We start from the raw sequence: 23,856 nt of genomic DNA, 5'->3' as shown, positions 1-23,856 counted from the left end.
ACTATGTGGCGCTATGGCTCATCGTATGATGTATTCGCTTCCTTATTTTTTCTTTTTCTCGGTTTGGTAGACATGTCCTTCACATAGATAACCCGTGCCACATCATTGGCTAGGACAAACGGTTCGTCAGTGTATCCAAGATTGTTCAGATCCACTGTTGTCATTCCGTACTATGGGTCTACTTGTACCCCACCTCCTGACAGATTGACCCATTTGCACTTAAACAAAGGGACCTTAAAATCATGTCCGTAGTCAAGTTCTCATATGTCCACTATGTAACCATAATATGTGTCCTTTCCCCTCTCGGTTGCTGCATCAAAGCGGACACCGCTGTTTTGGTTGGTGCTCTTTTTATCTTGGGCGATCGTGTAAAATGTATTCCCATTTATCTTGTATCCTTTATAAGTCAATACATTCGAAGATGGTCCGCTGGACAACGAGTACAGCTCATCACAAACAGTGTTGTTACCTCTGAGACATGTTCCCAACCAACTGCTGAAAGTCCTGATGTGTTCACATGTAATCCAGCCGTCGCACTACTCCGGGTGTTTGGAGCGCAGACTGTTCTTGTGTTAATCGACATACGGGGTCACCAAGGTAGAGTTCTGTAAAACTGTGTAGTGTATTTGAGACCAAGAATATCCGTCCCTGCATATTGTTGAGTCCCCTCCAAGCGTACCTTTTTCCAGTCAGTCTCCCCTCGTACCGCGATTTAGGGAGACCTATCTTCTTAAGGCTAGGAATGAACTCAGCACAAAACCCAATGACATCCTCTGTTTGAGGGCCCATGGAGATGCTTCCTTCTGGCCTAGCGCGGTTACGGGCATATTTCTTTAGGACTCCCATGAACCTCTCAAAGGGGTACATATTGTGTAGAAATACGGGGCCCAGAATGACAATCTTGTCAACTAGATGAATTAGGACGTGCGTCATGATATTGAAGAAGGATGGTGGGAACACCAGCTCGAAACTGACAAGACATTGCACCACATCACTCCTTAGCCTTGGTATGATTTCTGGATCGATCACCTTCTGAGAGATTGCATTGAGGAATGCACATGCTTCACAATGGCTAATCAGACGTTTTCGATAGAAGCCCCCTCAATGCAACCGGAAGCAGTTGCATCATAATCACGTGGCAGTCATGAGACTTTAGGTTTTAAAACTTTTCTCTGGCATATTTATTATTCCCTTTATATTCGACGAGAAGCCAGTCAGGACCTTCATACTAAGCAGGCATTCAAAGAAGATTTCCTTCTCTTCTTTGGTAAGAGCGTAGCTGGCAGGACCTTCATACTGCTTTGGAGGCATGCCGTCTTTTTCGTGCAAACGTTGAAGGTCCTCCCATGCCTCAGCTGTATCTTTTGTCTTCCCATACCCGCCCAAGAAGCCTAGCAGGTTCACCTAAAGGTTCTTCATCACGTGCATCACGTTGATCGAAGAGCGGACCTCTAGGTCTTTCCAGTAGGGTAGGTCCCAAAATATAGATTTCTTCTTCCACATGGGTGCGCGTCCCTCAGCGTCATTTGGAACAGCTAGTCCGCTGGGACCCTTCCAAAGATTACGTGTAAATCATTGACCATAGCAAGTACGTGATCACCAGTACTCATGGCGGGCTTCTTCCGGTGATCTGCCTCGCCTTTGAAATGCTTGACTTTCTTTCGACATTGATGGTTGGTCGGAAGAAATCGACGATGGCCCAGGTACACATCTTCCTGCATTTGTCCAGGTATATACTTTCGGTGTCAGCTAAACAGTGCGTGCATGCGTGGTATCCCTTGTTTGTCTGTCCTGAAAGGTTACTGAGAGCGAGCCAATCGTTGATGGTTACAAACAGCAATGCGTGCAGGTTAAATTCCTCCTGTTTGTGCTCATCCCACGCACGTACACTGTTTCCATTCCATAGCTATAAAAGTTCTTCAACTAATGGCCTTAGGTACACATCAATGTCGTTGCCGGATTGCTTAGGGCCTTGGATGAGAACTGGCATCATAATGAACTTCCGCTTCATGCACATCCAAGGAGGAAGGTTATACATACATAGAGTCACGGGCCAGGTGTTGTGATTGCTGCTCTGCTCCTCGAAAGGATTAATGCCATCCGCGCTTAAACCAAACCATACATTCCTTGGGTCACGTGCAAACTCAGCCCGGTACTCTCTCTTGATTTTTCTCCACAGCGACCCGGCAGCGGGTGCTCTGAACTTCCCATCTTTTTTATGGTCCTCACTTGCCATCCCATCAACTTGGCATGCTCTTCATTTCTGGATAGTCGTTTCAACCATGGTATTATAGGAGCATACCACATCACCTTCGCAGGAACCCTCTTCCTGCGGGGCTCGCCGTCAACATCACCAGGGTCATCCCGTCTGATCTTATACCGCAATGCACCGCATACCGAGCATGTGTTCAAATCCTCGTATGCACTGCGGTAGAGGATGCAGTCATTAGGGCATGCATGTATCTTCTTCACCTCCAATCCTAGAGGGCATACGACCTTCTTTGTTGCATACGTACTGTCGAGCAATTCGTTATCCTTTGGAAGCTTCTTCTTCAATATTTTCAGTAGCTTCTCAAATCCTTTGTCAGGCACATCATTTTCTGCCTTCCACTGCAGCAATTCCAGTACGGTACCGAGCTTTGTGTTGCCATCTTCGCAATTGGGGTACAACCTTTTTTTGTGATCCTCTAACAGGCGATCGAACTTTAGCTTCTCCTTTTGACTTCCGCATTGCGTCCTTGCATCGACAATGACCCGGCGGAGATCATCATCATCGGGCACATCGTCTGGTTGCTCTTCATTTTCAGCAGCTTCCCCCGTTGCAGCATCATCGGGTACATCGTCTGGTTCCTATTGATCTTCAGCAGCTCCGCCCGTTGCAGCATCACCGTATTCAGGGGGCACATAGTTGTCATCGTCCTCTTCTTCTTCGTTGTCTTCCATCATAACCCCTATTTCTCTGTGCTTCGTCCAAACATTATAGTGTGGCATGAAACCCTTATAAAGCAGGTGGGTGTGAAGGATTTTCCGGTTAGAGTAAGACTTCGTATTCCCACATATAGCGCATGGACAACACATAAAACCATTCTGCTTGTTTGCCTCAGCCACTTCGAGAAAATTATGCACGCCCTTAATGTACTTGGAGGTGTGTCTATTACCATACATCCATTGTCGGTTCATCTGCGTACATTATATATAATTATGTGTGTCAAAAGTAAGAAATCAGACAAGTATCTATCTAAAGTAAGAAAATCAGACAAGTATCTATCTAAAGTAAAAAAACAGAAAGAAGATAAGAACAAGATGCTCACCACGGTGGTGCCGGCGACGAGATCGGCGCGGGCGATCGACGGCGGTGAAGACGGGGACGGGGCGTGCCGGACCGCTAAACCTAGACAAATAACGGGAAAAATGGAGCTCGGAGGTCGAGCTTCGAGAGGAGAAAACTTACCTAGCGTGGCTCGGGCATTTCATCGAACACCTCATGTGCATAGGAGGTGGGCTAGAGCACCCAAATGCCCTCCCCTCCCCGACCAAAAAAATAGAGCAGTGTGGACTGCTCTGCTGGCCGGCGAGGGGGTATATATAGGCAACTCATTTGTCCTGGTTCGTGGCTGGAACTGGGACTAAAGGCCCCCCTTCTGTCCCGGTTCTAGGCACGAGCTGGGACCAATGGCTATGGGCCAGGATCGAGGCCCATTGGTCCCGGTTCGTGCCTAGAACCGGGATAAATGGGTCCACATAAACCGTGACAAATTCCTCCCCACGCCCGGTCGGGCCCCTGGGCGCACGAACCGGGACGTATGCCCCCCATGGGTCCCGGTTCTTGACTGAACCGGAACTAATGGGCTTGGCGGGCTCGAACCAAAGCCCTGTTTTCTACTAGTGTAGCATCAGCCGGTGAAGAACATGCAGTGGACTCTAGTATTTCCCCCTATTCTCCAAATCGAAGGTATTGCACTTCATCGATCGCCCCTGATTTGCTGCTACACTGTAATTTTGCATGCAAATTTCATTGTCTGCCGAGTACTCGTTGCCATTTATGTGACCCATAGCTATGTAGAGAGGCAATCCTGGCTATTCCTTAGTTTCAATCTTTAGTGGTTCGAATGAAGTTGAGAATCATTGAGATAACATCATTTCATTGCTTCCTGTATATGGAGCTTCCACGAATATGCATCTGTAGTCAGTGGCAATTTTTTGTTCATTTAAAAAAAAGTCATGCTTCCACCTAACAATAATAATGCACCCTTTGCATTATTATCTAGCTTCATACCTGGGTGCTTCTACATTGTAACCATTTTGCTACTGTTGTCTAGAAAAATGCTTCCATTTATCATCACAAATATTATGTGTAATTTGAAAGTTGGCGACACTGAAGATTCATCCTCATCTTGCTATCAAGCTCAGTTTGTTATACATTACCAATTTTCCATGCTTCATACAAAGATTAGTTATGTTTAAGTCCCCATGTTTTCATGCTTCCGAGTAACGCTACATATGAACCTTGTACAAAAATCCATGTTTCTAACCAGGGTGCTTCTACTTAGTAAACATTAAGTTTCGTTGCGGTAGAAAATTGCTCCCAATAAGATGCATCCTCATAATGGTACCAAGCTTACTTTCTTATCTAATATCACTGATATATGCTTCATATAAAGATCCATAATATTGAGTTGCCATATTTTCATGCTTCCTACATCCTTGTTGTTTTGAGCCAACATTAGGGGGTCAAACCCTATTGCTTCCGCATGATGTGCTTCCATACTTCTATTCCATTACTATTCTTGTCTCAGTTCACATTAACAACAACCCATGTTCTCATCGATTTAAAGTTGATCTGGTTTGACTGTATGTGGTTTAACCTTGTTGCTGAAAGCTCACATTTACTCAAATTTAGATTCACAGAATTGGCTTAGAAAGAATTAATTTGTTTACCCTACTTTGGGAAAGTAGCTAATAATTTTGAATTTTCAAATTTATGCATTAACAATATATGTATCAATCACGCCGCATATCCATTGTGATAGCATTTTTTCCTAACTAGTTATACTTCCTTTGTTTTCCATATATGCTTCTTCTTTCTATATGTTTTGTTTCACACAATGATAATCATGCAGTGACACTCATGATGCCTTCGTTTTCCATATATGATTCCTTCAATTATGTGGACTGCTTCCATACCCGCCCCCCTATTATTTTACAATTTTTGTTCTTGTACCATTAATACATGTCATGCTCATATATTATACTACATATATGTATCTGTTCTAGGTAGTTTGCTTCCATAGTTCTAGCATCCTTTTTTATTTGCTCCCATTTTCTTTACCATTGTAATGTTAACATTCTCTGCTTCATCAGTATTTTGATGTACATGTAGTATGAATTGTTGATTCCTACCTTTGATACTTACACATCATGTTAACTAATGTATGATTTAGGCGGCTGTTTGCTGAGGGCCGAGTGGTGCCGGTGAGACATGTCTATATGGAGCCGGCCGGTGCATTCACTAAGAAGCACAACGACACCTGAATCTACCTCACAACGAAGATGACCATTTGCTATACGAAGGGAAGTGGGTCTATAGTCTTTACACTAGTAGAAAACAGGGCTTTGGTTACGGGGCAATATTCACATTAGTCTCGGTTCAGTCACAAACTGGGACTAATGTGAGCATTGGTCCCGGTTTGTGCGGCTAAGGCATTAGTCCCGGTTCACCTGAGCCCTTTAGTCCCGATTTGAGACACGAACCGAGACTAAAGGGTGCGATGCCCTTAGTCCCGGTTTGTGTCTCAAACGGGGACTAAAGATTAGACCTTTAGTCTCGTTTGAGACACGAACCGGGACTAAAGGGTGCGATGCCCTTTAGTCCCGGTTTGTGTCTCAAACCGGGACTAAAGGTCCCATTTTCAAACTCTACCCACCCACCCCCCCCCCCCCACCCCCCGTGGATCGCCTTTTTTGTTTTGAAAAAATCAAAAGAAAATGATAAAAACTTCAAAAAATAAAATCCTTCGAGAGGTAGTTATATTACTACATCTACTAGTTAGGAAAATTTAAAAACTTAAATTTGGACATGTTTTGCAAAAAATGTAGGGAAAATGTAAAACGGCTATAACTTTTGCATACGATGTCGGAAAAGAACGTATAATATATCAAAATGTTCGGCTATAACTTTTGCATACAGCCTGTTTGCAAATTTTTAGAATCCTGAAATTCTAAAAGGAAAAAAGTTATGCTCAAATTTCAGTTTTTTTTGATTTTTTGTTAAATCTGGTCAAACTACTTATTCAAGAAGTATTAGTGTTACTAAATAATTATTGAAGAATATTAGTGTTACTAAATAATTATTTCAGTTTTTTTGAATTTTGGTCAACTATGGTCAAACTACTTATTCAAGAAATATTAGTGTTACTAAATAATTATTGATTTTTAGAGCAATAGTTTCAAAACTCAAACAGTGAAATGTGCGACATCATGCTCAAGCTAAATTCCTGAGGGTTAATAGGATTGACATCTTACTATTGTCAGGAAAACAACAAGTGCAGACTTGGAAACGAGGGAGAATAGAACCCGGAAGTTAAGCGTGCTTAGGCTGGAGTAGTGAGAGGATGGGTGACCGTTCGGGAAGTTAGATGATTTGGAATGATGAGGGGTGATTAGAGATTAAAGGTTAAATTGAGCAGTGATGAGGGGTGGTTAGAGATTAGAGGTTAAAAAAATTCAAAAATTTGAAATTCAAAAAAAAAATTAAAAAAAATCATAAAATTTCCTTTAGTACCGGTTGGTGTTACCAACCGGGACTAAAGGTGGACCTCCAGGCAGCGGCCACATGGAGGGCCTTTAGTCCCGGTTCCAGTTAGAACCGGGACTAAAGGGGGATGCTTTAGTACCGACCCTTTAGTCCCGGTTCCAGAAACGGGACTAAACGCCCTTATGAACCGGGACTAAAGGCCCTTTTTCTACTAGTGTTAGGAAGCATATAATATAAACCTAAGAAGCATTGTACTATCGGTGACTTGAAGGAACAAAGAATTTGTAGCACATCTGAAACATGTTGTATGAACCACTGAAGTATGAAAACTAACTTATGTATGGTTATAAGAAAATTAGTTTTGTGATGGAAACACTTGTGTAGTGGATGGAAGCAAAGTTTTCTTTTGTTTGAAAAACATAATTAAATAGATATATGGCACTCCAATTTTCCCATGTGAAAAATAATTTTCTTGGGTGCAATATTTTGTTTAATTTTGGGTAGATCAAACCAATTTTGATCGCAATCATACAAATTTGTGTTGTCGGTGGATGCAAAATTCATTCTATGGTGTTGGAAGCAAAAATGAAGTGTTACATTAGATACAAAGTTTTCATATTATCGAAGCAATTACAAAAAAGTTTACTAGCACCCAAATAAATTGTTCACTGCTGAACGACGGAAGCAGGAAAAAAAAGTTGGTCCTAGGAAAGGTTGAGCCATGGAACGGCAGCAGGAAGCAGACAACTTGGTTCTAAGAAGCAAAGGCTCCGTGAAGTTAACGGGAGTGGTTACAAGAAGCACGTAATTTGAGGAGGACCCTACTAAAAAACTAACAAACAACCAGCATCATTTCCGTACAGGATCCAACGGCTTCTGTGCTACTAATCCTACGGTCACAGACTAGTCTGATGAAATAGTAAGGATCAGTGGTCCCATCCCTAGTGGTCCCCCTATAAAAGTAGTTCGGCCGCCTGGCCTTACACGGTTACTCCTCTTGGACATCACATATATAAAGTGAATAAAGTGAACGTGACAAGCACATAACCATGGGGCACCAAGCTCTCATTTTTCTTGGTTAGCATCTTTGTTTGCCTAGTACTAATAGTGGTGTAGCCATGATTTCGGGTCGGGGTGGTCCAATTGATATAAGAAAATACCACACAATGAATACAACATATCAATATACTAGCCAAGGGGGCCAATGCCCCCTCCCTTATATATGTTCAATGGTATGCTAACATCTACCAAATAGCGCTATTACCTTGCACACCGGTGCAAGACCCTCTATAGAAATAGCCCGGCCTTACACACACTGCACACCAAAACACTGCATGGAGAAGAAGAACATCAACGTCACGTGCGCGACTCCATGGGAGACACTCTTAGGGTTGAGCGGATGCAGGGGAGGAGGAGAGTGGAGCTAGAGGAGGGAGATGAATAGCAAGAGGAAAGCCATGGCCGTTCCAGTAGGAGTGATGGTCCTGTGTCTTTCAGGTTGCTCTCAAGCCCATGGAGGATCGACACGCAGGGAAGGAATGACGGCGCGTCATCCCCTGACATGGTGTGGTGGCCTGGTGGGGCATGGGCCGTCTGATGGATGCACGCGGATGCAACGCAACGATATGCATGTGTGTATCACTCCAAACGTCGTATGGGCATGCACCATTGCTACTTCTTGAGCTTGCGCTGGGATTTCCTTAAAGAGGAAAGGTGATGCAACACAATAGAGGTAAGTATTTCTCTCAGTTATGAAACCAAGGTTATCAATCCAGTAGGAGGTCCACACAAGCGCATTTGATAGTACCTACACAAACAATCAAATACTTGCACCCAACGCGATAAAGGAGGTTGTCAATCCCCTCAACGGTTAATTGCAAGGATCAAATTTGATAGTAGTAGATAGATAAAAATGTAAAATAAAAAACAGTAAATAAATTGCAGCAAGGTATTTTTTGATGTTATATATGATAAAGAATAGACCCGGGGGGCATAGTTTACACTAGAGGCTTCTCTCTCCAATAAAAGCATACGGTGGGTAAACATATTACTGTTGGGCAATTGATAGAAAAGCACATAGTTATGACATATCCAAGTCAATTATCATGTATATAGGCATCACGTCCTAGACAAGTAGACCGACTCCTACCTGCATCTACTACTATTACTCCACCCATCGACCGCTATCCAGCATGCATATAGGGTATTAAGCTAATGAAAACAGAGTAACGCCTTAAGCAAGATGACATGATGTAGAGATAGATCCAAGCAATATGAATAAACCCCATCGTGTTCCGCTTAATGACAACAATACAAATACGTGTCTTGTCCCTTTCTGTCACTGGGATATCGATCACCGCGAGATTGAGCCCATCAGAAAGCACCTCTCTGATTGCAAGATAAATCAATCTAGTTGGCCAAACCAAACTGATAAATCAGATAGAAATTAAGGACAGTATAATCGCACCTAAAGCGAGCCCTCACAGCGATTTGCATTCCTGGCCGTCCGTTTTGACGATCTGAAAGTTTCTGGCCGTCAGATTTCAGGTCAAAGGCGATCAGTTCCGCAATGTGTTTAAACTGGCCCAGCTGTCCTATGGCCTGCTGCACTGGAGACCGAAACAAAGGCTTTTGGTTAACTGGGCCTGTTCTCCCAGCCCAATCGCTAGCCCACTGCTACGCACAAACCCTGGCCTCATTTTCCCGTGATCCCTCAAAAGCCACACATCGCTCCACTCCTTCCTCATCAGCCTCCGCCGCTGCCACCATTACGCCTCCCTCCTATCTGGTTGACACCAACGACGACAAAGCCCCCCGGAAGCCGTCGTCCACGACTTCATGCTGCTGGGATGGTGGCCAGGGGCGTAATCCTGATCTGGACTTCGATGGGGAAACACGCAAAAAGAGAGGAATCGACTGTTGGGGAACGTAGAAGAATTTTAAAATTTTCTACGCATCACCAAGATCAATCTATGGAGTCATCTAGCAACGAGGGAGAGGGGAGTGCATCTACATACCCTTGTAGATCGCGAGCGGAAGCGTTCAAGAGAACGGGGTTGATGGAGTCGTACTCGTCGTGATCCAAATCACCGATGACCTAGCGCCGAACGAACGACTGTTGGGAAGACGTCTCCTCCTTCTTGATCTAGCAAGGGGGAAGGAGAGGTTGATGGAGATCCAACAGCACGACGGCATGGTGGTGGAAACAGCGGTGATCTCGGCAGGGCTTCGCCAAGCTCATCGAGAGGGAGAGGGAGGCGCCAGGGGCTAGGGTACGGCTGCCCTCCCTCCCCCCACTATATATAGGGCCCCTAGGGGGGGCGCCGGCCCTAGGAGATCCAATCTCCAAGGGGAGCGGCGGCCGAGGGGGGTGGCTTGCCCCCCAAGATAAGTGGGGCGCCCCCCACCCCTAGGGTTTCCAACCCTAGGCGCAGGAGGAGGCCCAAGGGGGGCGCACCAGCCCACCAGGGGCTGGTTCCCTTCCCCACTTCAGCCCATGGGGCCCTCTGGGATAGGTGGCCCCACCCGGTGGACCCCCGGGACCCTTCCGGTGGTCCCGATACAATACCGGTTACCCCCAAAACTTTCGCGATGGCCGAAACTGTACTTCCTATATATAATTCTTCACCTCAGGACCATTCCGGAACTCCTTGTGCCGTCCGGGATCTCATCCAGGACTCCGAACAACTTTCGGGTTACCGCATACTAATATCTCAACAACCCTAGCGTCACCGAACCTTAAGTGTGTAGACCCTACGGGTTCGGGAGACATGCAGACATGACTGAGACGACTCTCCGGTTAATAACCAACAACGGGATTTGGATACCCATGTTGGCTCCCACATGCTCCTCGATGATCTCATCGGATGAACCACGATGTCGAGGATTCAATCAATCCCGTATAAAATTCCCTTTATCAATCGGTACGTTACTTGCCCGAGACTCGATCGTCGGTATCCCAATACCTTGTTCAATCTCGTTACCGGCAAATCACTTTACTCGTACCGTAATGCATGATCCCATGATCAACCACTTGGTCACTTTGAGCTCATTATGATGATGCATTACCGAGTGGGCCCAGAGATACCTCTCCGTCATAGGAGTGACAAATCCCAGTCTCGATTTGTGCCAACCCAACAGACACTTTCGGAGATACCCGTAGTGCACCTTTATAGTCACCCAGTTACGTTGTGACGTTTGGCACACCCAAAGCACTCCTACGGTATCCGGGAGTTGCACAATCTCATGGTCTAAGGAAATGATACTTGACATTCGGAAAAGGTATAGCAAATGAACTACACGATCTTTGAGCTATGCTTAGGATTGGGTCTTGTCCATCACATCATTCTCCTAATGATGTGATCCCGTTATCAATGACATCTAATGTCCATAGTCAGGAAACCATGACTATCTTTTGATCAACGAGCTAGTCAAGTAGAGGCTCACTAGGGACGTGTTGTGGTCTATGTATTCACACATGTATTACGATTTCCAGATAACACAATTATAGCATGAACAATAGACAATTATCATGAACAAAGAAATATAATAATAACCATTTTATTATTGCCTCTAGGGCATATTTCCAACATCGGCATACTATTTCCCCTCCTGCTCGTCCTCCCCCCTCTCCCTGTGTCGTCGACCGTCACTTTTGTTGAGTCTCCCACCTCCATCCTCCTCTCCTCTCGCAATCTGAATTCCACCATTATGAGAGTCTCGGGGATAAGGAATGAAACCCTAGCCTTACCATATACCCAGTACATGGCATGACATGCCCCAGTAAGAAGAGAGGGCTTTAGATGAGGCGAATTCTGCACTCACGAAACCAATTTGGGCTCCAGCAATTCCCCAGATCCAAGACCCCTCCCCCGTTCCGTCCGCTGTTGACTTAACGTTTGATATCAGTCTAAATGATCTACAATCCTGCTGCTTGCCTGAGTTCGCATCACTTACGGTTTTTTTTTCAATTCTATCAGGCACAAATAGACCTACTTATCAGGTGAATTTGGAGGTCATACAGTAAACTGCATTTCCATACAGCTCATTTGGGTGACACCCTGGGGCGTTGGCTAAAATTGCTTCATACAGTAAATTGTGTTCCTGCTGACCCGTTGTGCTTGAGGTGACAATTTGGATCATGATAGGCCTTCTATTGTATGATTGGTTGCACCCTGTTATCAACGGAGTTTGGGCGTGGCTCCTTGGCAGGTTAGCTTTTGTTTATTCCCTATAATTCTTTATCGTTGTTCCTTCCAAGTAATGTGCTTGTTCTGTTGCATTTTAGTGTATAGAGTATACAAGTAAGTCATTAGATTATCTTGCTTCCTCAGGGTTGTGTTCACATGAAAGACATTTGGAATTTTGTAACCAATCAGGCATACTAGCTTCTGTAAATCGACAAAGCCACAATTTTAGATGAAGGCATGAAGCAATAACGCACTCTGCATAATCCAATTCGAAATCACATTTTCTGCATGGTCTCTTACTTTCCTTTTCCCACTACCTATTGTGTCACAAATTTATTGTGTGTTTTTTCTTATGGAAAATCTCTATGACGAGACAATGATATCACTGTTTCAGAAGGAAGTAAACACCCTCAATTTTACCTAGATTCTTCTGTATGGAATATTCTCTCTGCAAAATTACCCGTATGTTTTTTTCATGAGGTATTAGTCTTAGATGATATGTAGTTTGTACGCTTCTTGCTGTGGAATAAGTGAGAGTTTACATTCTTTGTGATTGGACAAGTACCTAATTAACCATTATTTAGTGTAAGAAAGGAAACACATCGCTCACTTCTGTTTTTGTGGCAGATGCGTGGACGTTGATACCAAAAGGAGATTGTTTTGTTATAAAGGTTGGGGTAATTAAATCACTGGATTCATGTACTAGGTGAGAGATTGTTGGTGCTTTAAGGTAGCTAACCTGTAAATCTTATATCTACATACAAGGCAGGCAAGGGAATTTTTTAAAATCAGGTTAACCTGTAAATCTTTCTTATCAACATGACTTCAATTGATTGGCATGTATAAACTTGGAAGAGATTTATCTTTTGAAATTGTTAACTTGCCTGAATCAACCCCATGTCATCTCCACCAGTTGACTTCCCATGGATAGCTCATCCCTTACCTAGGTTATTGAGAGTTCTAGCTAAACTCCTGTTTTCTTTTCTTTGAGATTTGCTAAACTTCAGTTGCACCATTATGATGGTATTGCAGGAGTACGAATGGCAATGTACTAGAGTGCTACCAGTTGGAAATGTATCTCCAGATGACCGATTTTCGTAAAGAGAGAAAAGACACACAGAATAAACCGAAATGTGATATGCATCATATACTTGCCGCAAGTTTGTGATGGTTGTTCCATCATCAAAATCATAATGTACAGTTGAAGCCTGATTCAGTGTGCATCAGGATTACTATGTTCTGTTACATCATTCAGTGTTGTCATGTGTACATGAATTAGCCTTCTTGATTGTATACAAATTTATAACATGTAGTGATGGTTGTTCCATCATCAAAAACATATTGTATTGTATCCAGATTCAGTGTGCATCGTATTTCCATATTCTATTACGTCATCCAGGATCCAGGATTGTCATGTTTACATGGATTATCTCTCTTGATTGTATACAAATTTATAACATGCTTTGTTTGTATATGTTTTTAGTAAAAGTGCTCAGCCTTGAAGTCTATATACTCATCTATGACACACACACACACACAAGTAATTGGCCGTTTTACTTATTTGTGCTCCAACATGTCATGTAATCGACACGCTGGGTAATTGAGGGATTGTTGTTTTTTCTCTCTCTTTACAAAATCAAATATTGTGAAGAACAGACCATCTTCGACATTGTTTTCATTCAGTTTGTTCATAATTAACCTCCACGGTTTGGTGATGAATCATGTATGTGATAGCAACCAACCATAAATATATTTACCAATAGACGGGCGCAGCAACGCGCGCCTTCATGGTCTAGTACAAAGCTATAATAATCATGCATATAAGAATTCGGAAAAGACTCAAATAATAATCATGGATAGTTTGATCACAAACCCACAATTCATCGGATCCCAACAAACACACCGCAAAAAAGGATTACATCGAATAGATCTCCAAAACATCGACGAGAACATTATATTGAAGATAAAAGAGAGAAAAGAAAGCATCTAGCTACTAGCTATGGATCCGTAGGTCTGTGGTAAAATACTCACACATCATTGGAAGGGCAACAAGGTTGATGTAGAAGCTCTCCGTGATCGAATACCCCTCCGGCAGAGTACCGGAAAAGGCCTCCAGACGGGTCCTCTTGAGAACAGAAACTTACGGCGGCGGAGAAAGTGTTTTGGGTGGCTCTTTGTTGGTTTCCCGATTTTAAGAATTTAAAGAGTCGGAATTAGGTCAAACGGAGAAACAAGGGGCCCACAAGGTACTTGGACGCGCCTACCCCATGGGCATGCCCTAGTGCCTTGTGGCCTACTCCTTGCCTTCTAACCTCCTCCCGAAGCTTCTAGGGTCTCTCTTGTACAGAAAAAAAATCGTCAAAAACTTTCATGGCATTTGGACTTTGTTTGGTACAGTATTTCTGGAAAATAAAAAACAAGCAAAAAACAGCAACTGGCACTTGGCACTAGGTTAATAGGTTAGTCCCAAAAATGATATAAAATTGCATGGAATTGTATAAAACATCCAAGATTGATAATATAATAGCATGGAACAATAAAAAATTATAAGATACGCTGGAGACGTATCAACCATACCATTGGCCACTGCACGGCCGGGGCGGTCATTTTCCATCCGCATCAACCACAGGTCGCTTGTGGTTTCATACGGCCGGGCCAGGGTGTAGTGTAGTATGGTAGCACGCATTTGGAATCCAAAAAGAAGGTTGTCATGGCAGATGCGGTAAACCAGCGAAAGATGGCATGACCAGGATACAACTCTGTGTTTTTCGTGAAGCTCTGCAGGAGTGCTCCAAAAATCTAGAAGATGGAGTTGAGGGGAAATTATCAACCACTACCACCAGTAATTGGATACCCCTCCGTTTCTCCCCATATCGTACAATCAAATAGATCCTTTCTCCAAATTTTCCTTCTTGATGTTGGAGCTAGCTGGAAGTCAAACATGATAAACTTATCCTTGGTGAAGCTGCAACTTCTATATGGAACTGCTCCAAAGTGGTTTTGCTAGAGTGAAACTGATTTTGGTGAAGCGGAGCTGTCCCAAACAGGGCCTTACTATCAAAGTCATTGCAACCTTTTGTATTTGTTTTCTATGTTCTATTGTAGCTCACAAAGCATGTCAATTTATCTTGTTTTGTTTACACATCTAAGTCAACCACAACTGATCGATCATAGCACATTTTTTATGGATGAATGGATTGTTTCTTTTTCATGTATTTTCTGGCCTTGTTTTTTGGTTATCCGGTTGGTGAAAGACTATGAAATCTTAGTAGTATGAGAGTTAGTGCAATAGGATTTGAGTTTGTTCACTTTTTTCTTCCACCAAGCATTTATTGTTCCTTCTAGCGACGTGGTTTTTGTGCGAGTATTTTTACTACTTTGGTACAAAATTAGTGTCTTTATGGGCCTGGCCCATAGGAGCAAGGCTTGTGTTCAGCCCATTCATTTGCATGGTGATGGTGTCCTGGACTAGGGGGTACTCAACACGTCATCTCCCGATCTGTTAGATTGGGCCGAGGACCTCCATGGTCGTATACTCATGGGCCAGTTCGGATAGATGCCGCATACATGAAAGATTCCACAAGACATGGTGATCAAGACAAGGACTCCTCCCCACCGGTATATTCGGCTAGGACTCTTGTTATCCTAGGCCATTGGTGTATTATATAAACCGAGGCCAGGCTAGTCGATAGATATATACAACAATCATACCATAGGCTAGCTTCTAGGGTTTAGCCTCTACGATCTTGTGGTAGATCAACTCTTGTAATACTCATATCATCAATATCAATCAAGTAGGACGTAGGGTATTACCTTCATCAAGAGAGCCCGAACCTAGGTAAACATCGTGTCCCCTGCCTCTTGTTACCATCGATCCTATACGCATAGTTCGGGACCCCCTACCCGAGATCCGCCGGTTTTGACACCGATATTGGTGCTTTCATTGAGAGTTCGGCTGTGTGATCGGCAAAGGATCAATGGCTCGCCCGCAGATCAACTACGACGCCGGCATCTTTGTCGCCGGCTCGACTGGTCACCTCGGCTCGATCGAGGACCGCGCTCCATCTCCGATCGTCGTGTTCGGACGGGGGCCTTCATCAACATCAACTCCGATCTCTATCAAGTTCATCGAGGAATCATCCATGGAGCTCGGGGGCTCAACGTCAACATTGCCCTCGGGCGACCGAGCTGTTTTTTCCGAACAGAGAACTTGTATCCGCTGCCACCGCCTCCTCGAGCATCGCTTTGACGATTCCTTTGGTGGAATTGTGCGGAATCGAGTCGACAACAATCATGCAAAGTTTCGTCGAGTTCCGATGGAGGAATCTCCGGCAATCTACGATATACCGGAGCCCTTTCAAATCTGGATGGGAATCTGGACGAGTTTAGGGCGTGGTCTCCAGCACCTAGCTCGGACGTCCTTTGGAAGATCCAACCGTTGATCGGCTGCGCAATTCCTATATCTACCACCCCTCCAAATCCATCTCGATCCGACCGTCCAAACTCCGGGAACCTTCCGATTGGTGTATCACTTTTCGGATCTATTTTCTGCGTGAATACGGATCCGACCCGAATTCATGTTTCTTTATGAACGTGATATGGGACGACCTTCTTAAAGGAATTTGCTCCTAGGGTATTGTGCACTGTCTTTAAACACGTGCCCATCAAATTTTAAGCCTCCTCTGAGGTAATCTTCACTATCATGCTGGTGTCAAACCAGTCCGACAATACTGCTCCACGGCTGCCGACCTGCGCTAGACATGTCGTCGCCTTTTGAGCCGAGCTCAACTTCTTCGGATCATCATCTCGGCGAGCGAACAAGAGTTCGGAATCACCAAGGATAAATCATCACCAACATCGCCGTCCCACGGATTACACGGAGAGAGAACACATGCATCGCCGCATGATCACTTCATCAAACCGGCATTGACCACGTCACAGGTTACGACCTGCGTTGGCATGGTCGCACTGTTGCTTCTTCAAGACGATGTCCATCACGCCGAACTGCTTCAACACCTGGGCTGACACGGCAGCTGCAATGTCTCCTTACCGACCTGCTCCGTCTCCTTGGCTAGACCGAGGGCTTCACCATCTCTTCATCAACTTACTTCGAAGACTTCGGCGTCACCAGCCGACCAACTTCATCACATTAGCTGGACCACGGGCTTTTCCTCGGCGAGGCAAACTTTGCTAGCATCGCCATGCCACCGCTTCATCACCCATCAGGCAATGGGTGTGCGGATCGAGCCCTAATTTTGGGAGTAACCTTTCTCCAGATTGCTACAACAGATAAATCAGGTCCTATTTATCCTACTATTTTTTTCCTGCTTGGGTTTATTTCCCCAAGGAATTATTACTCCGGTTTGTTTCATCATCTATACACTGGTCTATCAAATGGTGGCTGTATTAACAATGGTGGCGTGGTGGTTCGGTCAGTTTCCATATATAGTTCGGCGAATGCCGCATCCGGAACTTAGACCGGCATGCGAATTCGGGCTTGGCTATGCCTTCACCGCGTTACGCCGACGCCCTGCATCGACATGACTTCGACGCCAGGCCACATCTCTTTTAATAAATTATTTTTGCAAAAAGCAATTATCCTTTTTGGACCGCACTATTTTATGTGTGTAGGCGATCGACTTCGACCGCGTCACGTGGTCTCTTCGGCAAGCCGACGCCGTTGTCCTAATCGGCGTAAATCGGCTTGCGTGATCACCTTGTTGGTCGTATTCCCATACCAACGTGTTCGATTGCCTCGGAGACTTCGGCATCGCCGAGAGAGCTCTACTTCATCGAGTGTTCGGCGCACAGGCCATATTTCTTTTATTACTCACTTTACATAAATTATTGATTGTGCAACATTTTTTTATTATTCCTATTATCTCCGACTTGCACTATTTTCTCTGCACAGGTAGATAATCCGGGCAGCGCTGACACCGCGACGTACCGATGTACCACGTCACCTCGGCTGACCAGGAGCTTCGTCATCACTTCATTAACACATGCTGGGGGCTTCGGCGTCACACTGCCGGCCTGCTCCGTCGCCGCGGTCGTACTGGGGTTTTCACCTCGCCCATCGACTATGTTGTGTCACCACTTCATCAAGCCGAGTTCTTTACTCGGACATCTCGGGACCGGCTTGGGGGCTGGGATCTCGTCCCGCCACAATCTTGGCCTGCGTCATCAACACCGAACACATTAACCAGCTAAGTTGCCTTCATGCTCAAAGTTTTAAATTTTTAACTTGTGTTCGGTTCGACCAAGCATTATACTTTTTTGGAGAAAAGTTTCTTGTAAAAATTTCCTTGTCCAAACTTTGTTTGTGACGCACAAATTCAAATACCCCGTTAATTTGGGGGCTTCCTTTATGAAGCTTTTCCTCTTGCATATGATTATACTTGTACGGCTTCGTTCCTTGTTCGTGTATTACGCCACAATATGCACCATATTGACTTAAGCGATTTGCAAGTTGGGTTGCTTGGCTCCTGTGCTTACTCCTACGTTCCCAATTGTTCGGCTAGCGAGTAAAGGGAGCACCTCTGCGATTGTCACGACCGGGTCCTCCAAGCTCTGACCTTAGACTGGATGAAGCTGAAAGCTAGCGCTCTTATTGTTTTCAATTATGGTCGGCACACAATGGAACTCATGAGTACAAAAAATCTATTACACAAGTCTCATAGTAATAATGAGCACCGAAGAAAGGTATGGGTGGGGGTACTATTTTCTTCGAAGATGCTTCTTACACTTCGTTAGTAATATAACATAAGTTCCCTGAGCGCGCTTTGTCTGTTACAGCCTTATGGCCTGATTGCCTGGTCATCGGAAACACCGTCGATACTCTCAACAGGCGGAGTACATGACACTTTTCGGCCCTTGGCCGAAGAGGGAGAAGCCGACGGTCGGTTAAGACGCGTTTAAAGTTCGAGTGAACACAGATATGATATAAGTACTTTGGTACATACAATCATTATACATAAAATTCTTTTACCCAAGTTACTTGGGGGCTCTTAAATTTATATGAGTCGTTTTATAATAAGTGTTCTTCTTCTTAGTCATTGCAAAGTTTTTATTATTATTATTATTTATCACTTCTTTTTTCGACACGAGTGTGTGGTCACTAGCCGGGGAGCCTAATTTCTCTCTCAAAGCCGCTAGAGTTTAGTTTGCTAAACTGACCTAATGAGAAGTACTTCGCCCTCGGGATAGGAGGTTGAAGCCGTAGGCTGACCCGCTTGAAGTCTTGAGATAGGATATGTCATGTTAAAGCACGACAGAAGCACTCTTTTTTTCTAAGACCAATTTTCGGATTGGCACCGAACACTTGATCTTGTTCGGACGTCATGTTTTTACTGACGTTTTTTTTTGGTTTTCCAAGCTTTTGGCACATTTAAACTATTTGTGTGTTTTCAGCACAAGTCTTGCAGTGCAACGCCGGACACCTTTAGAGATTCGGCAAAAACATTCTCGGATATTGCTATATATGCATCGGTTTCGAATTGTGTCTTCGGTCAATAGTTGGGTTGCCTGGCTCTTGCGCTTGCCTCCTACGTTCCGCTGTGTTCGGCTAGGTGTGCAAAGGGAGAACCACTGCGATTGTGCTTGCAGTTGACATGGTTAAGCACCTCAATGGAGAAAGTCAAAAACTGACTGTCACAATAAGCGTAAATTGGTCAGCGATCCGATGACCGTGTTATATGGTGGGCCATTCATAACATTGGCCGAAGTGTTTACGGCTTGACCTCGACTGTCGCCGAACACTACCGGGGGCTAGTAACTGGCCTCCCAAACTAAATCCTCAATATTTTGCTCTTACATTAGAGCTGAGGTTTCATGATCATGCTTAGCATGACAACCCAAAGAAAGGAACCGCTAGCGGGACTATTTTCTTTGGAAGACATTTTTTTATGTTAAACAGTAATATAACATATCTCTCTGCGTACCTTTGTTTATAAAACCGTATGGCCAGTTTGCCTTGTTTATCGTAAATCTTTGCCCTCATAAAGGCTTTATAAAGTAGGACAAACACTCCTCGGCTACTGGCCGAGGAGGTTGAAGCTGATGGTTGGTCAACAAAGTTTTGTACAATGCGGATCCGAGCATTAATGACGTAAAGTACTTGGATACATAGAGTCATTACACATAATTTGTGATTTTACTATGGATATCGATCCTCAATTCGGCCACCCGTGCCCGCATTAAGGCTCGGGGGTTACTGAACTTTGGGCTTATTATTTACAAATATTAAAGGGGCACATCGATCCCCTGATCTGGTGTTGCCACCCGACCAGTGTCTCGGGGGCTACTGCATTGCCTGTCCAATGCATAAAATTTTAAGTGCAATACAGTTTCCGAGGAGATTTTGATCCCCAGGTTGGTCGGCCGCACCCAACCTGAGTCTCAAGGACTGAGCATGCCGCTTTTTGTGTCCCGAAGTATTCTGCCGAGCTAGGACTTGATCCTCAAGCCGATTTTGCAAATCAACCTGAGTCTCAGCGGCTACTGGGATCAGCGGTCTTGCGTCATCCTTCAGGTGCATCTCGGGTTTTAGACCAATACACACCTTGAGGGCTACTAGCTATATATCTCAGCAGAGAATAAATTCCACCAATCAAAAATATTGACAAAAAATGGCCCACAGTCGGGGTGGTGCACCACCTCGGAAGCAGTCCGGCATAAAGCCCGGGCATTAGTGGCTGGCTCCATAGAGGGCATTTCTGGCATTAAGCTCGGCTAAACTCCTCCAACTTTTTTGAACCAAGGTGATTTATGACAGTCCGGCGTTGGAGCTTGGACATAGTCCGGCGTTGGAGCTCGGATACAGTCCGGCGTTGGAGCTCGGATACATTCCGATGTTGGAGCTCGAAAGCGGTCCGGCGTTGATGCTCGTCTGCAAAAGATACCTTGAATGCAGTCCGGCGTTGGAGCTCGGACGCAAGAGGACACTGCCTCCCAGGAACAACTTCAAACCCGATGTGTGGCATAAAAATAACAAGGCATTGATAAAGGCCAGAAACTTAAAGGGGCTCCTCGGATACCCGACGTATAAACTCGTCGAATGCATTTCGGCGATCCTCAAGATCGAAGATGAGGAGATTTGTTGAACCAGTTTTCAAGACCGACAACCGAAGATGAAGAATAGTTTGGAAGAATCGAGGAGCGTCCCTAACTTGAAGACCGGTCCAGGGGCTACTGACGGTGTCCTGGACTAGGGGGTATTCAACACGTCATCTCCCGATCTGTTAGATTGGGCCGAGGACCCCCATGGCCATATACTCATGGGCCAGTTCGGACAGCTGCCGCATACATGGAAGATTCCACAAGACTTGGTGATCAAGACAAGGACTCCTCCCCACCGGCGTATTCGGCTATGACTCTTGTTATCCTAGGCCATTGGTGTATTATATAAACTGAGGCCAGGCTAGTCGATAGATATATACAACAATCATGCCATAGGCTAGCTTCTCGGGTTTAGCCTCTACGATCTCGTGGTAGATCAACTCTTTTAATACTCATATCATCAATATCAATCAAGCAGGACGTAGGGTATTACCTCCATCAAGAGGGCCCGAACCTGGGTAAACATCATGTTCCCTGCCTCCTGTTACCATCAATCCTAGACGCATAGTTCAGGACCCCCTACCCGAGATCCGCCGGTTTTGAGACCGACACAAGGCTTGATTGGCTTAGAAGGATGTTATTGTGTCACATGTGAAGCGTTCCAGTGCGAACGGGCACATCGTGGGGAAACAATTAGCACGCGTATGATATGTCTCACTCCCGTCATAGAGGGGGAACGGTCATGCACTATCGCATCCAAGTTAGTAGGTTTAAATTGACGCCAAATTTACAGATGGGCACAATTAAGGTCGGGTCAAAGATCTGCTAGATATTCGATCACGTTCACAAGTAGTATTAAATAAGGAAAACTTCTTTGTACCTGTCACAACAATGTCTTACCAAATCACGGTGATCCCTCTACTATAAATCCACCCCTCCTCCCTCGCCGGAAACAACAACTTTCTTTTCCTTCACTGGTTTTATCCTCTTGCCGGCAATGGCTCGCAATGTGACCCTACCGTAAATCCCCCATGACTCAACCCAGCGTGATAGATTCAAGAAGCGCCTCAAGGGCCTGATGTAGAAGGCGGATGAACTAGCCATCCTGTGCGATGACAAGACCTGCGTATTGGTGTACAACGAGGGCAAGGCGGCGCTGGAGATGTTCCTTCCCAGGCCGAGACGGTGATTATCCTAAATCAATTCAAAAGCATTCTGGAGCTCAAGCAATGCAAGGAGGTGATCAACCACGAGGGCTTCATCACCAAGCGCATTGACAAGCTCCGAGACCAGGTCGACAAGACCCGCCGAGAGTGCGAGGATAGCGATATTAGGTACCTCCTGGACAAAACCATGCATGGCGACCTCTTGGGCCTCGTTGGCCTCAACGTCAAGGAGCTCACTAGAGTTGGGTACAAGGCAGACATGCTTCTCAAGAGCATCAGCGAGACTGTTTTTGATGTAGCACGCCGCCACCCCTGTCGCTCTTTCCAGCGCAACACCAGCATCTTAGCCTCGGCTAATCCCGTCACCACTCCAAGTGGCTCAGCTCGGGTGGGAGTGGTGTGGCTGGGAGCCGCCATTCGCTGGCCGCCGGCGTTGGAGGGGTGCCTGGATGACCGGATGTGAGGGGAGAAGTGAGGAGAGAGAGGGTTGTCACTAGTAGAAAAAGAGCCATTTGTCCCGGTTGGTTAGGCCCATTTGTCTCGGTTGGGGAACCGGGACTAAAGGGTAGGTACTAAAGCCCTACACCTTTAGTTCCAGTTCTTACACCAACCGGGACAGATGGGCCTCCAGGTGGCCACTGCGGCGAGCCCATGCAGGAGGGCCTTTGGTCCCGGTTGGTGTCACCAACTGGGACTAGAAGGCATCCACGCGTCAGCAACTGGCAGGAGCTGAGGTTTTTGTTTTTTTTCTGAAAGGGGGGGTGGTTTATGGGGTAATTTAGGGTGTTAGTGACGGAAATATGCCCTAGAGGCAATAATAAAGTTATTATTTATTTTCTTATATCATGATAAATCTCTTCCTAATAATAATCTCTCCCTAATAATAAAGCACGGATTGACTCCGTGGGTTCACCGTCACAATGCGCTTCTTCCCGTTATTTTACGCTTTCACTTTGAATTTTAAAACTTATTCGATGTGGTACTATTCCTGTAGGTCAAAAACATTACGATCCTGCCGGTATGATTAAAACTTGGTCCTCTGTACGTTGGCCCAGCTTGCAACGCAGGGAGGAAAAAAGGCCCAGCTTGCAACGCAGGGAGGAAAAAAGGAGAGCTCCTATTGGACACTCTTTGCGTCAAACTGCCGTCGCCACGCACAGAGGTAGCCTAACTGGGCCGGCCAATTGGACGCTTTTTGCGTCAAACTGTCGTCGCCACGCACAGGGTAGCCTAACTGGGCCGGCCAATCGCGTTGTACCACTGGAAGTAAAAAGAAAGCAAAAACGTAGGGATGCGAGTTGAGGAGAATCTAACCGGCGACCTGTAGGTTGGAAGAGCGTAGTCCCAGCCACTCCAGCTAAATAGCATAGTTTGTAGTGGAGCAGCCCGCACCGAACATAACTTAGCACAACATACAACTGGACTTCACTGCTGTGTCGACCCAGAATTAGTTACTGTAGTGTACAACGTCTTGAACGTACGATTAGGCAAACAAAATTTCTGAAAACGAATAAATTTTCAATGTCCCAAGCATTTTTGGAATTTGTGACATTTCTTTAAAGCATGAACATTTTTTTAATCTTGAGAACAAATTTTGAAACGGAGAACAAATTTGGAAGCACGAACACTTTTTGAATCTTGAGAACAAATTTGAAATAGAGAACAATCTTGAAAAATCCCTAACAAATTT

At 45.0% G+C, this 23,856-nt stretch overlaps 1 pseudogene; it reads left to right on the top strand.

Moving 5' to 3' along the window:
* The window catches only part of LOC123153953 (uncharacterized), a 42,865-nt pseudogene extending 20,236 nt beyond the window's left edge, over positions 1–22,629 (top strand).
* Positions 22,630–23,856: the final 1,227 nt, after the last annotated feature.

The sequence above is a fragment of the Triticum aestivum genome, chromosome 7A (assembly GCF_018294505.1).
Source record: "Triticum aestivum cultivar Chinese Spring chromosome 7A, IWGSC CS RefSeq v2.1, whole genome shotgun sequence".
Classification (NCBI taxonomy): domain Eukaryota; kingdom Viridiplantae; phylum Streptophyta; class Magnoliopsida; order Poales; family Poaceae; genus Triticum; species Triticum aestivum.
This window is presented reverse-complemented; position numbering and strand designations above follow the sequence as displayed.